This window comes from Dipodomys merriami, unplaced genomic scaffold, assembly GCF_024711535.1.
Source record: "Dipodomys merriami isolate MVZ:Mamm:240054 unplaced genomic scaffold, mDipMer1.0.p SCAF_265, whole genome shotgun sequence".
Taxonomy (NCBI): domain Eukaryota; kingdom Metazoa; phylum Chordata; class Mammalia; order Rodentia; family Heteromyidae; genus Dipodomys; species Dipodomys merriami.
This window is the reverse complement of record NW_027204104.1, coordinates 790,576-814,038: the sequence shown is the minus strand read 5'-3', so window position 1 is coordinate 814,038 and position 23,463 is coordinate 790,576. Positions and strand designations below refer to the sequence as shown.

Below are 23,463 nucleotides of genomic sequence, written 5' to 3'. Positions count from 1 at the left end.
ACAAACATATTTTCAAGGTTAAAGGCTGGAACAAAATCTACCAAGCAAACGGCCCTCATGAACAGGCGGGAGTAGCAATCCTAATATCAGATAAAATAGACTTCAAAGGAAAATTCGTGAAAAGAGATAAAGAAGGTCGCTACATACTAATTAAAGGATCTCTCCTTCAGGAGGATATTACAATTCTAAATATCTATTCGCCAAACAATGGAGCACCCAAATTTATCAAAGAAACACTACTTTCCCTCAAATCCCATATAGATCCAAAGACATTAATTGTTGGGGATTTTAACACACCACTCTCCCCACTAGATAGATCAACTTGGCAAAAACTCAACAGAGAAACCGCAGATCTAAACAGCTGCATAGATCAACTAGACTTAACAGACATTTACCGAACATTTCACCCAGCAGCATCAGAATACACGTTCTTCTCAGCAGCACATGGAACGTTTTCTAAAATAGACCACATTTTAGGCTACAAAGCAAACTTGTCTAAATTCAGAAACATTGAAGTTATACCTTGCATTCTCTCTGACCACAAGGGAATAAAATTAGAACTCAACACCAAAAGCCACCAAAGAAAGCCCGGTATCACATGGAGGCTGAACAACACACTGCTGAATCATGAGTGGGTCATGGAAGAGATTAGAAAGGAAATTCAAATGTTCATGCTATTCAACAAAAATGAACACACAAATTACCAGCTCCTCTGGGACACAGCAAAGGCAGTACTCAGAGGCAAGTTTATAGCTCTGAGCTCCTACATCAACAAATTGGAGAGATCGGAAACTAACAATTTAATGACACATCTAAACCTCCTTGAAAAAGAGCAGCAAGATAAACCCCAATCCAGTAGATGGAAAGAAATAATCAAAATTAAATCAGAATTAAATGAATTAGAATCCAAAAAAACTATAGAAAGAATCAACAAAACAAAGAGTTGGTTCTTCGAAAAACTTAACAAAATTGACAGACCCTTAGCAAACCTTATCAGAAAAAGGAGAGAACACACCCAATTTAATAAACTCAGAGATGAGAATGGAAACATCACCACGGAAACAACCAAGATTCAGAACATTATAAGGGAATACTTCTCAAAACTTTATGCTAATAAGTTTGAGAACTTGACAGAAATGGACCTTTTCCTAGCAAATATTGACATGCCAAAACTAAACCAATATGAGTTAAACCAGCTTAACAGGCCCATATCAAGCATTGAAATAGAAACAGCAAGAAGAGACCTCCCAGCTAAAAAAAGTCCAGGACCAGATGGTTTTACAGCGGAATTTTACAAGGCCTTCAAAGCAGAGCTCACACCAATACTCCTCCAACTCTTCAATGAAATTGAAAGAGAAAGCTCACTATCGAACACATTCTATGAAGCCATCATAACCCTCATCCCAAAACCAGGCAGGGACTCATCAAAGAAAGAGAACTATAGACCCATTTCTTTGATGAACATTGATTCAAAACGTCTCAACAAAATTTTGGCCAATCGACTTCAACAATTCATCCAAAAAATCATACACCATGATCAAACAGGAATCATTTCAGGGATGCAAAGCTGGTTCAATATACGCAAATCAATTAATATTATTCATCACATCAACAGGAGCAAGAATAAGAACCACTTGGTTATCTCAATAGATGCAGAAAAAGCATTTGACAAGTTCCAACAGCCCTTTATGATGAAGGTTCTGGAAAAATTAGGAACCCATGGATCATTCCTCAATACAATAAAGGCTGTATATGACAAACCTACAGCCAGCATTATACTCAATGGTGAAAAACTAAAGCCATTTCCTCTTAACTCAGGAACAAGACAAGGATGCCCACTCTCTCCACTTCTCTTCAATCTAGTATTAGAATGCCTAGCTACAGCAATAAGACAAGATGCAGACATAAAGGGGATCCAAATAGGGAAAGAAGAAATAAACTCTCCCTCTTTGCAGATGACATGATCTTGTATTTAAAGAATCCCATAGACTCCACTCCCAAATTACTCAAGCTGATTCAAAACTTTGGCAAAGTAGCAGGTTATAAAATTAACCCCCCAAAATCAATGGCTTTTCTATATGCCAACAATGAGAAAAGTGTGGCTGAAATTAGGAAAGCAACTCCATTTGTAATAGCCCCACAAAAAACAAAATACCTATGAATTACCTTAACCAAAGAAGTGAAGGACCTCTATGATGAAAACTTTAAAATCTTGAAAAAGGAAATCAACACAGAACTTAAAAAATGGCAAAACCTCCCATGCTCCTGGATTGGCAAGATTAACATCGTGAAAATGGCAATACTTCCCAAGGCTATCTACAAATTCAACGCGATACCTATCAAAATTCCACCCTCATTCTTCAAGGAAATAGAGGAGGCAATCCAAAAATTCATATGGAACAATAAAAGACCCCGAATAGCAAAAACGCTCCTCAATGGAAAGAACACTGCTGGAGGAATATCAATACCAAATTTAAACTCTACTATAAAGCCATAGTAATCAAAACAGCTTGGTATTGGCATAAGAACAGACCTCAGGACCAATGGAATAGAATTGAAATCCCAGAAATGAACCTACAGACCTATAGCCATCTAATCTTCGATAAGGAAGCTAAAACAATAGAATGGAGGAAAGACAACCTCTTCAGTTAATGGTGCATGCAAAATTGGTTAACTACATGTAGAAAAATAAAGCTAGATCCTTATATATCACCCTGCACCAGAATCAACTCCAAATGGTTCAAAGACCTTGAACTCAAAGCAGACACTCTGAAAACATTACAGGATGGAATAGGAGAAACCCTAGGTCTCCTTTGCTCAGGTCGAAATTTTCTGAATAGAGACCCGGAAGCACAACAAATCAAAGAAAGGTTGGACAAATGGGATTGCATAAGATTGCAGAGCTTCTGCCGGGCAAATGACATAGCTGGCAAGATCAATAGAAAGCCCACCGATTGGGAGAAGATCTTTACTAGCCATACAACGGACAAGGGTCTCATATCTAAAATATACTTGGACCTCAAAAAATTAAACCCCCCACCAACAAATCCTCAAAGAAACAACTGCCCAATAAATAAGTGGGCGAAAGACTTAAAGAGAAGCTTCTCTGAAGAAGAAAGAAGGATGGCCAATAGACACATGAAGAAATGTTCAACATCCCTAGCCATAAAAGAAATGCAAATCAAAACAACATTGAGATATCACCTCACTCCAGTTAGAACAGCAAAAATCAAGAACTCTAACAACAACAGATGCTGGAGGGGATGTGGACAGAAAGGAACCTTACTTCATTGTTGGTGGGAATGTAAAATTGTTCAACCACTTTGGAAAGCAGTATGGAGGTTCCTCAAAAGACTTCACATAGATCTCCCCTATGATCCAGCAATCCCACTTTTGGGCATTTACCCAAATGTTTACAAACAAGACCTCACTAAAGCTACCAGCACAACTATGTTTATTGCAGCATTATTTACCATAGCTAAGATATGGAACCAACCCAGATGCCCCTCAGTAGATGAATGGATCAAGAAAATGTGGTATATATACACAATGGAATTCTATGCCTCCATCAGAAAGAATGACATTTCCCCATTTGTTAGGAAATGGAAAGGTTTGGAAAAAATTATATTAAGTGAAGTAAGCCAGGCCCAAAGAAGCATAGGTCCCATGGTTTCCCTTATTTGCAATATCTAGTATAGGTATGAGTCAAGCGGAAAAGGTCAGATAATGTGATGTTAGGAAAATGAACCCTTAAATATGTATTTTAATGTTTTCCTTTCTTTCATGCATGTGTTTCTAACGCATTTATAAGATTATTTCTTTGTTGCTTTGTATGTCCCTCCCCCACAGTGTAACCCCTGCTTTCACTATATTTGATGTCAGTATAACATGTGGAGGAGATGGGGACAAACAAGTCGTTTAAGGATTCAGGTGGACCTGTTGCAACAATGAGAAGTACAAAATGTCATGTCAAAACCAGCTTTACAATGTCGGTGTGGGGGGAGGGGGGTATAATTGGGTGGGGGGAGGGGGGTAAAATTGGGTGGGGGGAGGGGGGAGGCGGAGAAAGGAAGTGAAGGGTAAACAAAGGAGGAGGCTGCAATGCTTGGTAAGAAATGTATGCATTATCCTGCCCATGTAATTGTAGCCCCTCTGTACAGTATGTTCTCAAATAAAATAAAATACAATTAAAAAAAAAACCTCATAGATCTAAACATAACCCACAAACTACAACACTTTAAATGAAAGCACATGAAACTTCATGTATTTGTGTTGCTTTGAAAATGACCTCTGTGTACACTTTAGTGGGTTTTTTTGTTTGTGGTTTTAGTTTTGTCTTTGGATTGTTGTTCTTCATCACTGATGTTATGAAGCTTGGAATCAGCCTCGGTGCTGTCACTGAGCTCTTTATTTCGAGGATAGTGGTCTACCACTTTGAGCCACATCTCTAATTCCAGGTTTTGAGGACTGTTCATGAGTGCGCCACTAGCACCCGGCTACACTTCGGATTTTATTATTTTTTGTCGGTTGTGGGGCTTGAACTTTGGGCTTGGGTGTCGTCTCTTCAAAATTCTACCACTGGAAACAGGGTCAATTCCGGTCTTCTGAAGATTAGAGTCTTACAGACTTTCTTGCTGGCTAATACTAATACTGTGTCTTTGAGAAATCATTAACGACAACCCGAGATTTCTATAGGTAACAAAGGCCTGGATATTTTTTCATGACAAGTTGATTAAAGACAAAGCATTGGGGAAGCTTTACAGATATTTAAGAAAAGGACACAAAACACCATCTCTAGAAAGATGGCTTACATTTACATTTTCATTCTAAGAAGGCATCCTCTAAAACTTCCTTTCTATTCATAAAGTACAAGTAATTCCATCAAAAGATAGCAGCAGCACATAAATAGTCTGCAATATGATACAAAAACAGCAAAGATGTAAGCCATAACGTATTATGTAAAGAACTGAAAATATTCAAACAAGACCAAGAAAAATGATCCCATTTACACTATGTATCTCCTATAAGCTTACTTATAGTACAGCATTATATGGGCCAACCTTGTCTATCTGCTTGTTTTCATTGCCAATTAGGCAGAAAATAGCCACAAGTGAAGGTGTGATACAAGAGGTAGACCTCAAGCCTTTAACAAAAAGCCAAGTAAGAAAAGCAAGTTCCTGACTTCAAACCCCAGTACTAGCACAAAAAATAAAATAAAACTATTATTATCTCGATGAAAATAATAGGGAAGGTAGTGCCATTACATCAGCATTTTAGAGCTTAAATATAAATAAATTGATGTTATTTAAATGAAATTATGAATGTATATGGAGGAAACAGAGATTATGTTTTCTAACTGTGGAGTCAGGGAGGAACTTTAAAGCAAAATGTAAATATCAGAAACAAGAAAAAAAGATGGACTAATTTTGGCATAAAATAGTATGTTGGTATATATCACTAACAAAAACTAGAATAACATATTTGTAAAAAAATAATCTGCAACATATTTGATAGGTAATATATGTTGTAAAAATATTTTTAAGCTTTCAGATGCAGAGTTGTAGCTCAACAAAATGAAGCTGGAAATTGAAATATAACAGGGGAAAGTAAAGGGGAGGAGTGTAAATGAATGAAGAGTGGGTAGTAATGGCAGTATGCAGTGATAATATTCAATGCATATCCTATGAAATGAGGAAAGTTGAAGAAATGGCTTGGGTTGGTGAGAGGGAGGTGGTAGAATGATGATAGGATTGATATTGAGTAAGATACTTTGTACTTATAAACTGGTACATTGACAGATAAACCCTTTGTACAACTACTTGAAGATAATCAAAATATAAAAAACAAAAAAAATTTAGCTGGGTGCCAGTGGCTACAACTGTAACTCTAGCTTCTTAGGAGGATTTGAGTATTGAAGCCAATCTGGGCAGGAAAATCCATGAGATTTTCACCTCTAATTAATCACCAAAATGTCAGAAATAAAAGTTCTGGCTCAAGTGGTAGAGCACTAGCCCCAAGCAAAAAGAGTTCAAAAATAGTGCCCAGACCCCATTGTTCAAGCCCTGTACCAACAGACACACACACACACACACACACACACACACACACACACACACACACACACACACACACACAAATGTCTCAAAACTCCCTAAAAAGAAATCTTCCTAGGCTGGTAGTAGTGACTCACACCTCTAATCCGAGCTACTCAGCTTGATATCTGAGGCACTTAGTTCAAAGACAATCCAAGCAAGAAGATCCTTGAGCCTTATGTGTAAATAAATAATAAAAAACCAGAAGAGGGGCTGTGGCAATACACAATACAGGCACAAAAGGCAAAACAAAACTTGTTTCAGTCAAATAACATCATATATTATACTCAGAGTAATATAAATTGTCAAAAAGACCTTTTGAAAATATATACAAAAAAGCACTAAAAATACTAGTACCCTTCAACCCACTGGCTGTAACAAAACAATAAAAGAGAGGCAATTGATAAGCTAAGATGATGTTTACCATGCTAATTCATAACTTAAAAAGTGAAGAAACATATAAACTAGCTAGTAGGTGATTGAATAATACAATACTTTTTATCATGACATTCAGACATACAATGATAGTCTACGTATATATTTATGTAGATAGATGATAAATAGCTAGATAGGTAGATATATGAGCAGAAATATATTTGCTGCTAATTATTCAATATTAAAAGCCTCCACAAGCATTTATATATTCCTATTCTAAGTTCTTGTCTCCTGCCTCAACATAAAAGGAAAATAAACATCCATAACTAGCATTTTACTTTTACAGGAACTGAGCACAATCTTCTCAAACAGCTCACTCCATCTTTCACCACACAGTCAAGCCCTCTACTTTTTAAATTTACATATCTCCTTTTTAAATTTGAGGCTAGAATTCTTACACTTCTCCCCCCTCCTCTCTCGTGACAACTAAAAGTGTAAATGGTCATCATGTTTTTTAAATACGCTCATTGAAGCAAGGACCCAATCACCTTCTTAGTCTTACTTTATTTAAATTCTTTTTGTTGTTGTTGTTGGTCATGGGGCTTGGATGCTGTCCCTCAGCTCTTCAGCTCAAGGTTAGCACTCTTAACACTTGATGCACAGTGCCACTTCCAGTTTTCTGAGTGGTTTATTGGAGATAAGAGTCTTATGGCCTTTCCTGCCTGGGTTGGCTTTGAACCGTGATCCTCAGATCTCAGCCTCCTGAGTAACTAGGATTACAGGTGTGAGCCACCAGTGCCCAGCCTCACTTTATTTCCAAAAGAAAGCTTCCAGCTCTCAAAGCAGAGCCTTATACAAAACATGTACCAAATAAATTTATTCCATTAACATTTTCTATGTACCTACTGCATGACAGCAGGACAATACAATACTGTGTTTGGATCTCAAAGATCATGAAATATGTTCATGTATAAATATGACTAGTGCTTGGGAAAATTGGGAAGTGGAGTAGAAGTATCAATAGGTTATTGATATATTATTATCCTCACAATAGTATGTATATTAGCTCAAATTCCCAAAAATAGCTCAACAATGTCTTATGCATGTTTTAAATATTTGATAACAATATGTCTATATAAATATATCAAGTATCAATAGATATTTGGGAATAAGAGAGGTAAAATAGAGAAAAAAGGCTTTGATTAACCTAGACATAAACAATAAACAAGTACTACTATACGGAAGCCTGTATCTTGAGAGGTGGAGATTAACACTGTCAAATTCAGATTCACCATACATCTTCCAAGAATACAATTCTGAAGATATATAAGCAAAAGTTATGGTTATAGTTTGGAAAGAATCCAATGATAGATCTGAAGTTTGTCTTCCTTTCTTAGGGAAATAGAAATGTAAGAGGAAGATATCAAAACATTCCCAACACAACAGTTGATTTCCTCCTGGTATCATTTAGTGCAATTTAATCTAACTTGACTCATTTTCTAAATTGTTACAGTTCCTCAAACTATGGTGCAGAATGACAATATGAAAAGAATGCAAATGCAGTGAGACAAAGGTAATCTCTACAAATTAGTTGATTTAAACTTGCTTGCTATTTTCTCATTCAAAAATGCTATATTGATGCATTTCACTCAAAGTGGATTTCACTCAGTATTCTTTTGCTTGCTTGCGTTTTGAGTTCTGCTGCCTACTTTGTTAGCATAGGGTTGAGTAAGGGCAGTTCATGCTGCAAAACACAAGAAAAAAAACAGAATGTCTGTAATCTTAATGCAAAATGTTGCCATCTATTGTTATAGGAAATGATATTGAAATTTCAAAACCTAAATGAGTAAGATGAATCAGTAACTGAATAGAATTTGTCACATAATGTTTCCAATGGGCATAATAAAACAGTACAATCATCAAGGCATTTTTAAAAAGAAAAGAAAAGGTAGGCATGGTGATTCACATCTGCAATCCCTACTCATTTGACTGAGGAAGATCATTGTTCAAGGTCAATATGAGACAGAACTTTACAAGACCCTATTCTCAACCAGAAAGAGTGTAGAGGTGCACACCTATCATCTCAGCTGGGGCACATAGACACACACACAAACACACACACACACACACACACACACACACACACACACACACACACACACACACACACACAAAGAACAGGAGGATTACAGCCTATGCTGGCTCATGCCAAAAGCAGAGATTTTTATCTCAAAACTCACAAGCACTTCTGTGCTCATAAGAGAGTAATTGAGGGGGCTGGGAAGGTGGCTCAGTGGTAAAGCACTTGCCTTGCATGCCTGAGGCCCTGGGTTTGATTCCTCAGCACCACATAAGCAAAAAGAAAAAAATCCGGAAGTGGCACTGTGGCTCATGTGGTAAAGCGGTAACCTTGAGCTGAAGAGCTGAGGAACAGCTCCCAGGCCCTGAGTTCAGGCCGCACAACCGGACCAAAAAAAAAAAAAGAGAGAGTAATTGACTACCATGTCAAAGACTTGATTTCAAATCCTAGTATTTCCAGAGAAAAAATACTTTAAATGATGATAATATAGCAACTTTCAATTGACTTTCCTTTGAAAAAGGGGACTTAAAGATAAATATTTGAGGCATCTGAACACTGGTTTTAAGGTGAAAGTTTCCAAGAGTTGACTGGGAAGGAATTCTGGACATGGGTTCTCTGCAGTTTTTCAGTGCATGAAAATACCATGGCAATTCAGAAAATTTCGGCATGAGCCAAGGAGACCTAGGGTTTCTCCTATTCCATCCTGTAATGATTTCAGAGTGTCTGCTTTGACTTCGAGGTCTTTGGTCCATTTGGAATTGATTCTGGTGTAGGGTGATATATAAGGATCTTGCTTTAGTTTTCTACAAGTAGTTAACCAATTTTGCCAGCAGCATTTACTGAAGAGGCTGTCTTTCTTCCATTCTATTTTTTTAGCTCCCTTTTCAAAGATTAGATGGCTATAGGTCTGTAGGTTCATTTCTGGGTTTTCAATTCTATTTTATTGGTCCTGAGGTCTATTCTTATGCCAATACCAAGCTGTTTTGATTACTATGTCTTTATAGTAGAGTTTGAAATTTAGTATTGATATTCCTCCAGCAGTGTTCTTTCCGTTGAGGAGCGTTTTTTCTACTCGGGGTCTTTTATTGTTCCATATGAATTTTTGGATTGCCTCTTCTATTTCCTTGAAGAAAGCAGGCCAAAATTTTCTGAATAGAGACCCAGAAACAGAACAAATCAAAGAAAGTTTGGACAAATGGGATTGCATGAAGTTGCAGAGCTTCTGCATGGCAAAGGACATAGCTAGCAAGATCAATAGAAAGCCCACGGATTGGGAGAAGGTCTTCACTAGCCATACAACAGACAAGGGTCTCATATCTAAAATGTACTTGGAACTCAACAAATTAAACCCCCACAACAAATCCTCAAAGAAACAACTGTCCAATAAATAAGTGGGCTAAAGACTTAAAGAGAAACTTCTCTGAAGAAGAAAGAAGGATGGCCAATAGACACATGAAGAAATGCTCAACATCCCTAGCCATAAAAGAAATTCACATCAAACAACATTGAGATACCACCTCACTCCAGTTAGAATGGCAAAAATCAAGAACTCTAACAACAACAGATGCTAGAAGGGATGTGGACAGAAGGGATCCTTACTTCATTGTTGGTGGGAATGTAAACTTGTTCAACCACTTTGGAAAGTAGTATGGAGGTTCCTCAAAAGACTTCACATAGAGCTCCCCTATGATCCAGCAATCCCACTTTTGGGCATTTACCCAAATGTTTACAAACAAGACCACACTAAAGCTACCAGCACAACTATGTTTATTGCAGCATTATTTACCATAGCTCAGATATGGAACCAACCCAGATGTCTCTCAGTAGATGAAAAGATCAAGAAAATGTAGTATATATAAACAATGGAATTCTATGCCTCCATCAGAAAGAATGACATTGCCCCATTTGTTAGGAAATGGAAAAACTTGGGAAAATTATATTAAGTGAAGCAAGCCAGGCACAAAGAAACATAGGTCCCATGGTTTCCCTTATTTGCAATATCTAGTATAGGTATGAGTCAAGCGGAAAAGGTCAGATAATGTGATGTTAGGAAAATGAACCCTTAGATATGTATTTTAATGTTTTTTTTTCTTTCATGCATTTGTTTCTAATGCATTTGTAAGATTATTTCTTTGTTGCTTTGTATGTCCCTCCCCCACAGGATAAGCCCTGCTTTCACTATATTTGATGTCAGTATAACTTGTGGAGGAGATGGAGAAAAACAAGTCGTTTAAGGATACAGGTGGACCTGTTGCAATAATGAGAAGTACAAGTTGTCATGTCGAAAATGAGCTTTACAACGTTGGTTTTGGGGTGGGAGGTGGGAGGATTGGGTGGGGGGCGTGGGGAGGAGGCTGGGAAGGGATGTGAAGTGTAAACAAAGGAGGAGGCTGCAATGCTTGATAAGAAATGGACGCATTATCCTGCGCATGTAATTGTAACCCCTCTGTACAGAGTGTTCACAAAAATAAAATAAAAAAAAATAAAATAAAATACCATGGCAAGGGCACTGAAAACCAGTGAAATAGAAATCTCCCTTGTATTTTACTGCAAGTCTTCAGAAATACAAGAGAAGCCTCATTGGTCTAAAGACTGTAATAAGAGTATTGTTTCATTAGGAGAGAATGGTGTTTTTCAGCCACTGTCTTCTTCTAATACATGGAACAGATTTTAGTAAATATTGCGTAATTGATTCTGTACAACTTAAAATTTTGAGGCATGAGTAAAACCAGATCTTTGGAATCAAGAATCAAAAATAGAGCAGTATAACTTGGCAGAGTTAAAGAGGGAACAAGAAACAAAGGAAGTAAACAAGAACGAATAAGGGAAGGGCTAAGAAAATATTATAAGTAAAAGAATCAACACATTAAAAAACTGAAGCCTATCAAAATACATCGAAGTATCCTATTGACTTGGTCAACCCTTCTACATTTAGTTCTATCCTAGTTATTATGACTGCTCAGTCTCTGAAAGCTCAGATCTAAAATGTTTAGAATTAAGAAGTAAATTGATACAATATAAAAAAATAGGAAAGTAGCACATTTTTTTTCATTTGCAACTTATTCACATCCTTCAAATTTAAAATACATAATGGGAAAATACAGTTAAATAATTACCTGGTAAAGCCAATAAAATTTGACTCAGTTTGGGGGAAAAGATTAAGGTGGTTATGGATTTAGAATTTCTTACAATGACATTATGTACAAGACATTATGTCGAAAAATGAATCTTACAACTTTGGCGGGGGTGCGAGAGCACGGGATGGGAGGGCAGGGATGGTAAGGAGGAGGCAACAATGCTTAATAAGAATTGTACTCATGGGCTGAGAAGGTGGCTTAGTGGTAGAGAGCTTGCCTTGCATGCTTGAGGCCCTGGGTTTGATTACTCAGCACCACATAAACAAAAAGAATAAAGCCGGAAGTGGTGCTGTGGCTCAAGTGGTAGAGCACTAGCCGTGAGCTGAAGAGCTGAGGGACAGTGCCAGGCCCAGAGTTCAGGCCCCATGACCGGACCCCCCACCGAAAAAAAAGAATTGTACTCATTACATTGCTCATGTAATTGTAACCCCTCTGTATGGTATTTTCACAATAATAAAAACTTATTACTAGTAAGTTTTAGCAATGTTTATCTTACATCTCTAATTTTGATGATCATCAAAAGATGTCTGACTCTTAAAAGAACTTATGTTTTTATACAAATAGAATATTTATCTGAAAAGTAAAGCTTTCCTTTAAATGCTAATTTCTTCAATTGGCTACTTCATGATGAGATTTGAAGTTTATTGTCTTTCTTCTAGAGTTGATTTTTTTGTTATCAGCAGTTATAAGAATAAGTCAAATGCATGATTTCAAAAGAACATCTGGATAGTAGAATATTTGCCTAGCACAAGTGAGAGGTCCTGAGTTTGATCCTCAGTAGCCCAAGAGAAGGTGGAGGAGGAAGAGGTAGGCAGAAAGGGTGTGATGGGTGTGCAGAAGGATAAAAAGGAAGAGAAAGCAGAAGTAAAGCATCATATTATTCACTATGAAACTGGTAGAAAAGCATGACCTTATTCTGTTATTTCTGCTGACACTATAAGCAGGAGGATTCATAGATTTCTCATAAGGAACAAAAGTGCTGAGCCATACCCAGGATTGGAAAAATCAATTGTTCCTGTTTCCATCATGTTAAATGTTTGTATGTTGGTTACCCTGAGGATAATTTCTTTCAAAATTATCTCTATTTTTCCTGCAATTAACTTCATGTCTACGTATCTATAGGTTTAACTTACCTAGGTTTTAGTTTGATGTGTTTTCTCTCTTGAGTTGAAGAGGTAACTGTGAAGAGTATGGGGCTCTGAAATGGAATTAACTTTGTCCAGAATGTTATCTTGTGCTGTCAAAATAGTTACAATAAATATTTAAAGATCTGTGATGTATCATGCATCATATAGCAAGCAGCTAATGTATTAATGACATACTTCTGGTGTACATTAATGACTGAAATTTCTGATGTACTTATTAGTAAAGTTTTTTAATCTCTCTTGTGTACTTATTTGTAAAGTTTTTTTTACTGTCTTCAAGTATAGCTACATATGCATTTGTCTGACCATATATCATTGCAAGTATGGCTAATTTCTTAGGGTTCCTCATTACATGGTCATTTTATGGTATCTCCAAATTTTTTGGTTGTCAGAGCCAAGGGTGTTTTATTTCCCATCTAACTGCCATGAATTCCCACAATGATGAAAACTCATTGGGTGGTTAGTTGAGATCCTCAGTAATCCGTGGCTTATATTTACATTTTTCTCTTAAGAAGAATTTTTTATTAATATCAGAACTTAATATTAATATTACAATATAATATAATCATATCATAATAACATTATTAGTATTGAGGCTTTTCTTGGCCATTCCTTGAGGATTTTCCTTGGAAATCTATTGTCTTTTTCTAGGTATAATTGTGTATCCTACCCCCAAGGATTTTGAGATCCAAGGTTTCAGAGATGCAAATTTCAAGCAAATAATTCAGAACTCTGTTTATATTGCCTACTTTTATATTAATTTACAGCACTATGCCTTCAAAATACTTTATAAATTTGCCCATTCTTCTGTCCTCAAGAATTTGGACAGGCTTTTAAACAATATCTTAGAAATCTATTATCTTGGTGCTTTATGTACTACTACACTTACCTTATTAGGATCTGTTAAACATAATCTTCTGGTACTATTGCTCTTATCTTTTTTCTAATCTTCTCTGTGGGGTATCATGTATCCCCTGAGGTGAGCCCAATTTTAGGCCATATATGGTTCCCTCATCTGTCTCATCTTTCTTCCCAGACATAAGTATTAAGAACTAACTTAGCTAGTTTTCTTGCTCACCTGAATGATTTCTCAGTACAATGTAATTCAATAGTACATCTTACAGATGAATAATCAGAGATGTGTGATCTTAGATTTCCTTTTCTTCTTTCTGTTAAGTCAAATATATGCCTTCCCAGTTCTCCAAACCTCAAAACAATCTGTATTAAAAAATAAGGCATCAAAGGTATATGATAATTGGTTATTATTTTTCATGAAGTTTTTTTTTAATGACTGGTAGACAGGACAGACAGAAATGGCTGCCTTGCTTTTGAAGTTTTTTTTTTTTTTTTTTTTTTTTTTTTTAATGACTGGTAGACAGGACAGACAGAAATGGCTGCCTTGCTTTCCCTTCATCTGGTTCACCTAATTCCATTTTGGACATTTTGAGATGTGTTATCACCTCAACCTACAGCTACATTCAGAAATCACTAATCATGGAAGTTATTTTGCTACTCTTATTCTGAATGATTATTCAATTATTTTACTGAATATCAATATAAGTTATGATATGCCACTTTCAAAAAAAAGAACATAAAACAATTATCACTCATACAATGCTATTCATTCATTAATCATTTAACAAATATATTTTGAACAGTTTTGTGGGTTGGGGGACATGGGTATATCTGCTGTACTGGAGCTTGAATTCCAGGCCTGGGTGCTGTCCCTGAGCTATTTTGCTTAAAGCTAAAGCTCTACTACTTGAGCCACTTCTGACTTTTACATAAGTTAATTAGATATAAGGGTCTCACAGGCTTTCCTGCTCAGTCTGGCTTTAAATTGAAATTCTCGGATCTCAGACTCCAGAGTGGCTAGGATTGCAAGAATGAACTATTGGGCCGAGCTGAGAGCTAGAGATATAGTGTTGAGCAAAAACATTATATCTAGTCTTATAAACTGTAAGTCTTCTACAGAAAAGGGTCATTAGACAATTACCACACAAAACAAGTAAAGAATAGCATTAATTCCACAAGGTGCAAAGCAATTGTACTCACCTATTCAAGTCTACAATTGAAGGGCAAGCTAATACAAAAAGTTTTCCCTACAGACAAGGAAAGTTTACAGGAACCCAGGAAGCCTGTGAATAACAACTTCCTTTAGATAGGTAGAGTTGAATATCAGCACTTTCCTGTTTCCTCTAAAGATGCTTTTGGTCTAAACCCTTTATCTCTGAGGAGTTAGGTGAGTCACAAAGGAATGGATTGGTCACAGAGAGCCTTGTTTCCTAGTAGTGATCAAGAACCCTGAGTATCCCATGTTATAACCTCAGGTGAGGGATGTCTTTTTTATACTGTCCTGGAGCAGCTGGAGGTCTATAGACATAATGAGATAAGACAATATTCAGTAAGCTAGAAGACATTTATCTGCACTTGCTGTTAGCAAGGAAGCTTCTCCCCATAGTTTTCAAAGGTCTAGCCTCTCTAGAGTAGGTTCAGTTTTGGACAAGTGGGTGGAAGAGCCATGAAACCGGAGAATCAGCAGGAATTTTGCCAAAAAGAAATTGCCCATTCACTTTAGGGTGAAAAATGTATTTTAGTAAGACTTAGAAGAGTGTGGCTTCTCATCAGTGGCACAAGCTCAGCAGCATCATGGGACAAGCCACTGATACATGCTGCACTGCAGGAACTCCAAAACATGACAAGAAATGTTACAAATGCTATCATACATCATATCTTTTTTGTAATGTGTACAGAAAAGCTATATGCATATATAGAACCAGTAAGTAGTCTCTCTTGGGGCCAAGTATCAGAATGGGGTTTGCCACATTGACCCCAAGATGGGATGCATCATAATTGCATGGGGTATGGCATGGTAGGGTATATCTGTAATCTAGGCTATTAAAATATTAGAGGCAGAAAGAATTACTTGAGCCCAGGAACATAAGCCTAGCCAAATATAACATAAGCCAGACAAACAGCAAACAAAAAAGCATTAGTAGCTCCCCAACTGGCAGGGTAAAGAGGCTTCATGGAGGCAGTACAGGTACCAGTCCTTGTCTTTAATTGTTCCAGTCCAGGGACCACACATGAGAGTAATGAAGCCTTTCGATCTGTGAAGATTTGGCCTGAATTATCACAGCATGTAGCACCTAAAATGCATGACCAGTAATAAAACTGCACCATTATATACATCTAATCCAGATAAGCTTTCAGAGAGCAAAAATATTTTTAAAAATACAGAAAAGAAATTCAAATAAACACATGCTCCAATTTTGTATTCTTATTTATTATCCCAGTAGCAAGTTCATAAATAGATGAGGGAGCCATCTGGGGTAGAAATGATAAAGGAATGAAATAGAAGGAAAAAGTTGTTTTTTCTGACTACATTGCCTTATATTTTGTAACGAAAGATCTTCTCAGTCTATGTACTCTCTCAGAAGTTCGTATACAGAACCTTCTATAGAGGAGAAAGAAGATCAACTGACTTGTCTGGATGGGATCCTTACAGATCCCATTTTTCCTAAGCTGGTGGGTCTTAGGATTCTTGCACTGCATATGGAAAAGTCAGACCCATAAAAATACATACTTATATCTATTTTTTTCCAAAAACTTCCATGTATTTATTACTCAGTTCATTCTTAGGGCAAAGTAAAAGAAAAAGGGAAATCAGACTTTTAATTTAAACTACAAATCTTTCTGGGTAGTATTAAATATTTCAGTCTGAATTATGTAGAGCATAAATATTTATGAATTATCTTGATTCTTCTCCAATGTAGGAGTTGTGCATAACTTTGTTATGAGCTTTGTATTTTTTTTTCTAAAACCATTGGAAAATGGGCCATGTTTGCTTTTGTTTCTTGAATGACTACACTCACTTCATCCTGACAGTCTTTGAAAAAAGACCTGGTAAACAGCCCTTCTAAATATATACATCATGTTGAAGGCATAGAAAAACATATCTATTGAAAGTTAAAAATCCATTGTTGTTCTATGTTAAGCAAATCAAACAAATTTGTCACACAATACCCAGTCTTTATAAATTGGTTCTAAATTGATACACTAAAAAAAATCTAGTGATTTTTCATTGTTTATATGGTGAATTTGTCTAAGTTGTCAAATCCCTTTGATTTCTTTTAATTTTATGTCCAAGACTGGAACTCTAAATCAGTATATTCTGCTTTCGCTCATTGGCTCTACCAACTAATCCAAGCTTCCAACCTCAATTTAATCCCCTTTAAAATAAGAATAACTGATTTAGGAGTTACTCTTTTGCTTACTTCTGTTTTTTTCTATAATGTTAAATAATTTTTGATGCAGTTAAATCATATTTCCATTGTTAAAAATGTTTTAGGATGTTGTTCCATTACATAATCCTTGTACTTGGTTTTCTAGAATGTTTCTTAAATAACTCTAGTCATTTTAGTTGGACAGAAAGCTCTACAAACTGACATTTTAACATATATCAACTATGACTCTATAATCCACAAATCAAACTAATAGATTGAAAGCCAATAAGAGTCAAATTGTAGGTTACTGTCTAAGAACTTGGAAAAATCACCAGGATTGTTATGATGTTGAAAAGATTACATTACTGCATTGTTGGTGGGATTGTAAACTTGTTCAACCACTTTGGCAAGTAGTATGGAGGTTCCTCAAAAGACTCCACATAGAGCTCCCCTATGACCCAGCAATCTCACTTTTGGGCATTTAACCAAATGTTTACAAACAAGACCACACTAAAGCTACCAGCACAACTATGTTTATTGCAGCATTATTTACTATAGCTAAGATATGGAACCAACCCAGATGCCCCACAGTAGATGAATGGATCAAGAAAATGTGGTATATATACACAATGGAATTCTATGCCTCCAGCAGAAAGAACAACATTGCCCCATTTGTTAGGAAATGGAAAAACTTGGAAAAAAATTATATTATGTGAAGTAAGCCAGGCCCAAAGAAACATAGGTCCCATGGTATCCTTTATTTGCAATACCTAGTATATGTCTGAGTCACGCAGAAAAGGTCAATTAAGGTGATGTTAGGGAAATGAACCCTAAGATATGTATTCAAATGTTTTTTTTTCTTTCATGCGATTGTTTCTAACACATTTATAAGATTATTTCTTTGTTGCTTTGTATGTCCCTCCCCCATAGTATAACCCCTGCTTTCACTGTATTTGATGTCGGTATAATTTGTGGAGGGAAAGGATAAAAACAAATCATTTAAATAGGGATACAGGTGGACCCATTGCAACAGTGAGATGTACAAGTAATTATGTCGAAAAGGAACTTTACAACTTTGGTGCAGGGGGGTAGCAGGGAGCATTGGGTGGGGGTGGGGGGAGGATGGGAAGGGATGGGAAGGGGAAACAAAGGAGGAGGCTACAATACTTGATAAGAAATGTACTCATTGTCTTGCCCATGTAATTGTAACCCCTCTGTACAGTATTTTCACAGTAAAAAGAAAAGATTAGATGATAAAAATGTATTTCAAGTTGTTTAGCATGATTTGTCTAGGCACCAGAGTTCTGTGAGGGGGAAAAAATGAAATCTATGTTGAAGTTCACATAGATATATAAAAAGTGCTTCAAGTTTATTAGGCATAAAGCCAATAGGCGCCAAAATAAAGTTTAATTATAAAGCCAAGCTGGATATGAAAAACAATGAGGTAAAGTAGAAAATTCTTGAAGGAAATTAATATATAAATGAAATGGCTTCTGGAGCTTTTAAAAAATTATAACTGGCAGACTAAACTAGAAATCAATCATCTTATAAATATGTTAGAAACAATAGCAAGAAAGAAAAACAATTTAAGTCCTTATCTTGAGGTAAATGCTTGATAAGAAATGTACTCATTACCATGCTCATGTAATTGTAACCCCTCTGGTATGGTATTGTCACAGTAAAAACAAAACTTATTAATAAAAAAATCAATCAATTGCCTTTAAATCAAACATTGGTTATTCTTCATCAGAAGTTCTTAAAACATGACTGGTGCATATTGTAGAAGGCATGAAATTTTTGTTTTGCTGTTTTCTGGCCCTTCTATACCATTAGGGATACTGTATTATTCTTTGTGTAATCACCTCAAATCCAGATTACTTTATAATTATTCAACTTGGAAGTTCCTTTGCTATACTCATATCCTGACACACTCTTTAACTATTCTATACTGAGTATTGATATAGTGAAAAATATTCCAGTGTTAAAATAATAAAACAAATAAGCTACCACTAAATGAGAGCTATTCATTCACAATTCAATTAACAAATTATTTTAGGCAGTTTTATATACATAGCCTCTGCTAAGGGCTAAAGAAACAATGATGACCAAGACAAAGGTTATTTCTAGTCTTGTGAGCTGTAAAGTTTTGTATGGAAAAGAGACACTATGCTGGTAGCCCATGCCTATGGTCCTAGCTACTCAAAGCCTCATGTGGTAGAGAACTAGACATCACACACACACACACACACAGACACACACACACACACACGTACACACAAACAACCTCAGGGACACTTTTCCAATCCTTAGTTCAAGCCCCAATAATGGTACTAAAGAAAGAAAAAAATAAGAGGCACAAAAAAATATCACACAACCCACATGACTGACATTGTTACACAGCAAGGAAGGAAAAGAAAGTACTCACCTATTCAGATCCACAGTCTAAGAACAAGTTGGTGAAAAAGTGTTCCCAGAAGACCAAACAGGAGACCCAAGAAACTTCCCAATAGCAACCTCTTATGGGTAGGCACAGTTAAGTATCACATCTTCCTTCTTGCTCTGAAGAATGCTATGACCAATTACAGAAAACCTAATGGGTTAGGTGATTCACAAAGGAATAGAATGTTCACAGATACCTTCTATAGTTTTCCAGTAGTGTTATCAAGTACCTTGAATAGGTCTGGGAAGTTGACTCAGTGGTAGAGTGTTTGCCTTACATGCATGAGTCCCTGGTTTCATCTCATCAGCAACACATAAGCAGAAAAAAGCTGGAAGTGGTGCTGTGGCTCAAGCCACTCAAGCTGAAGAGCTGAAGGACAACACCCAGGCCCAGAGTTCAGGCCCCACAACCAACAACAAATAAAAAAGAAACGTCAGTAGTCCAATGTAATACCTTCAGATCAGAAATATCTTTTTCAGTTATCCCCAACACTGAACAACTCTACAGCCAGGGAATGTGTGGAGGCTGAGCAGGCAGTATTTGAAGGAGGAAGGACCATGCCTCCTGCATCTTTTACAGCAATTATATTCAAAACATAATAAAACTTCAGTAACAAAAAAAGAAATACCTTTTCTCATGATACTTGCATAGCTGGAGGACAGCTACACAAAATCCAACACAAAACATAAGTAAGAAATCCTTTCCTTGTTGTGCTTCACTATCCAGGCTTCTCTAAGGTGAACTCAGTTTTGCCTATTCCCCAGTCGATAGAGAAGCCATGAGTCAGGAGCAAGGGCACGACTTTTGCCAGAAAAAGGACTGCCAGTTTCCTTTAAGGAGAGAGGACAAAATAGGTCAGAGGAAAAGTGTGTTAAGAAATAATGTGAAGTCCCATGGTTTCCCTTATTTGCAATATATAATATATGTATGAGTCAAGCAGAAAAGATCAGATAAAGTGATGTTAGGAAAATGAACACTTCGATATGTATTTTAATGTTTTTTTTTTCTTTCATGCATGTGTTTCTAACGCATTTATAATATTATTTCTTTGTTGCTTTGTATGTCCCTCCCCCACAGTATAACCCCTGCTTTCACTATATTTGATGTCAGTATAACTTGTGAAGGAGATGGGGAAAAACAAGTCGTTTAAGGATACAGGTGGACCTGTTACAACAATGAGAAGTACAAGTTGTCATGTCGAAAATGAGCTTTACAATGTCGGTGCAGGGGCGGGGGGAGGGGAGGGGAAGAATTGGGAATGGGGGGAGGGGGAGGCTGGGAAGGGATGTGAAGGGTAAACAAAGGAGGATGCTGCAATGCTTGGTAAGAAATGTGCGCATTATCCTGCCCATGTAATTGTAACCCCTCTGTATAGTATGTTCACAAATAAAATTAAATTAAATTAAAAAAAAAAAGAAATAAGGTGAAGACTGGTTTCTCATCAGTGGAATGTGCTTACAGCCATGAAGAACAACCCTGTATAAATGCTGTACTATGGAGGAACCAATAGACAGCTGTCTATTTGCCTATGTGCAAATGGGGATTGGCTACAATGAACATAAGATCATATTATAGAATGATTAAAAAGAATTCTTTTATTAATTTTTTTTTGTCAGTCGTGGGGCTTGAACTCTGGGCCTGGGCGCTGTCCCTCAGCTCTTCAGCTCAAGGCGAGCACTCTACCACTTGAGCTACAGAGCCACTTCTGGTTTTCTGGTGGTTTATTGGAGATAGGAGTCTCACGGTCCCTCTTGCCAGGGCTGGCTTTGAACCGCGATCCTCAGATCTCAGCCTCCTGAGTAGCTAGGATTACAGGTGTGAGCCACCAGCACCCAGCTATTAATAAGTTTTTTTTTTTTTTGTGAAAATACTGTACAGAGGGGTTACAATTACATGAGCAAGGTAAAGGTAATGAGTACGTTTCTTATCAAGCATTTTTGCCGCCTCCTTTGTTTCCCCTTACCATCCTTGCCCTCCTACTCCCTTGCCTCACCCCACTCTACACCCCCTTCCACTAATGCCCCACACAAACATGCCAAAGGGAACCAGGCACCAGTAGCTCAAACTTGTAATCTTAGCTACTTAGGAGACTGAAATCTAAGGATCAAGATTCTAAACCAGCCTTGTCTGTAAGAACCTGATCTCCAATTAACCACCAAATGGCTGGATGTAGAGCTGTGATTCAAGTGGTAGAGCACTAGTCCTGACCAAAATAGTTGAGGGACAGTGCCCAAGGTCTGAGATTAATCTCTAAGACCAACATACACACACACACACACACACACACACACACACACACACACACAAACACATAAACACACACACACACACACCAAAAAACTGGATTGAGCCTAACATGGTAGGGGTTGTTCCTATAGTCCCAGGTGCACAAAAAGCTGAGAAACTAGAAATAATTGAGACCTTGTACTAAAATGAACAGCAAACAAAAGGCATTAGTTGTTCCCCACCTCAGCTGGAGGGCCCCTATGGTAATAGTTTAGATAAAAGAATGATCTCTGTCTAGTTCAGCACAGATACTACACTGTGAGTAAATAAGTCTTTAGATGATTACACATAGGGCTTTCAGTCATCACAGTGTGTATCAGCCAGCATTAGTGATCCAGAACCTCAAACGCTCCATTATGTACATCTATGCTGACAAAGCTTTCAGATGATGTAGCCCAGAAAATATCTGATAGCCATTGTCTAGAAACTCACTAAAGTATTAAATAATACCTGTCTTGAATTTCTGATTCATAAAATTATGAGCAAATAGTTTTTTTTTTTTTTTTGTCGGTCGTGGGGCTTGAACTCTGGGCCTGGACGCTGTCCCTCAGCTCTTCAGCTCAAGGCGAGCGCTCTACCACTTGAGCTACAGTGCCACTTCCGGTTTTCTGGTGATTTATTGGAGATAGGAGTCTCACAGTCTCTCCTGCCCGGGCTGGCTTTGAACTGCGATCCTCAGATCTCAGCCTCCTGAGTAGCTAGGATTACAGGCGTGAGCCACCGGCGCCCGGCGCAAATAGTTGTTTTAAACTGCTAGGATTTGGGTAATTTGTTACATGGCAGAAGCCAGGTGAAGGGAAGTGATAGGGTAGAGAGGAAGGTTAGCCAAGAGTTAAGTCCTAAAAGATAGTTAAGTCTTCATGTTAGCTGAGAGATGTGGTTCATTATACTACTTCACTACTTCTGTTAATACCTTAATTTTGGCTTTGTAAAACATACTGACATAACCATATTATATACAGCATATTACAATATAGTACAAAATTATAATCACCCCATTTTGTTTATAATCAAAACTATTATCAGCCTATATTAGAATGTTGCAAATTCTACCAACATTTCACAGATTTTTTCAAGTAAAAGATTTTAAAAAGGGAGATTGTCCCCCAACAAAAAATCTTCAAAGAAACAACTGTCCAATAAATAAGTGGGCTAAAGATTTAAAGAGAAAATTCTCTGAAGTGGAAAGACACATGAAGAAATGCTCAACCTCCCTAGCCATAAAAGAAATGCAAATCAAAACAACATTAAGATACCACCTCACCCCAGTTAGAATGACTATAATCAAGAATTCTAATAACAACAGATGCTAGAGGGGATGTGGACAAAAGGGCACCTTACTACAATGTTGGTGGGAGTGTAAACTTGTTCAACCACTTTGGAAAGTAATATGGAGGTTCCTCAATAGACTGCACATAGAGCTCCCCTATAACCCAGCAATGCCACTTTTGGGCATTTACCCAATTGTTCACAAACACTAAAGCTACCAGCATGACTATGTTTATTACGCATTATTTACCATAGCTAAGATATGGAATGAATCCAGATGCCCCTCAGTAGATGAATGGATCAAGAAAATGTAGTATATAAACACAATGGAATTTTGTGCCTCCATCAGAAGGAATGACATTGTTCCATTTGTTAGGAAATGGAAAGACTTGGAAAAAATTATATTAAGTGAA

The 23,463-nt window shown here is 37.0% G+C and overlaps 1 long non-coding RNA gene across 3 annotated transcripts in view; it reads right to left on the bottom strand.

Moving 5' to 3' along the window:
- The window catches only part of LOC138837176 (uncharacterized), a 46,237-nt gene that overhangs the window by 15,958 nt on the left and 6,816 nt on the right, over positions 1–23,463 (bottom strand). For 2 of the 3 annotated variants that reach the window (XR_011375218.1, XR_011375216.1), the window contains exons 2-6: positions 20,124–20,325; positions 19,725–19,864; positions 19,481–19,624; positions 13,908–14,047; positions 12,818–12,921 (exon numbers count right to left, since the gene is read on the bottom strand). This is a non-coding gene — a long non-coding RNA (uncharacterized lncRNA). The remainder of the gene's footprint in view (positions 1–12,817; positions 12,922–13,907; positions 14,048–19,480; positions 19,625–19,724; positions 19,865–20,123; positions 20,326–23,463) is intronic. The other variant, XR_011375217.1, reaches the window with a different exon arrangement.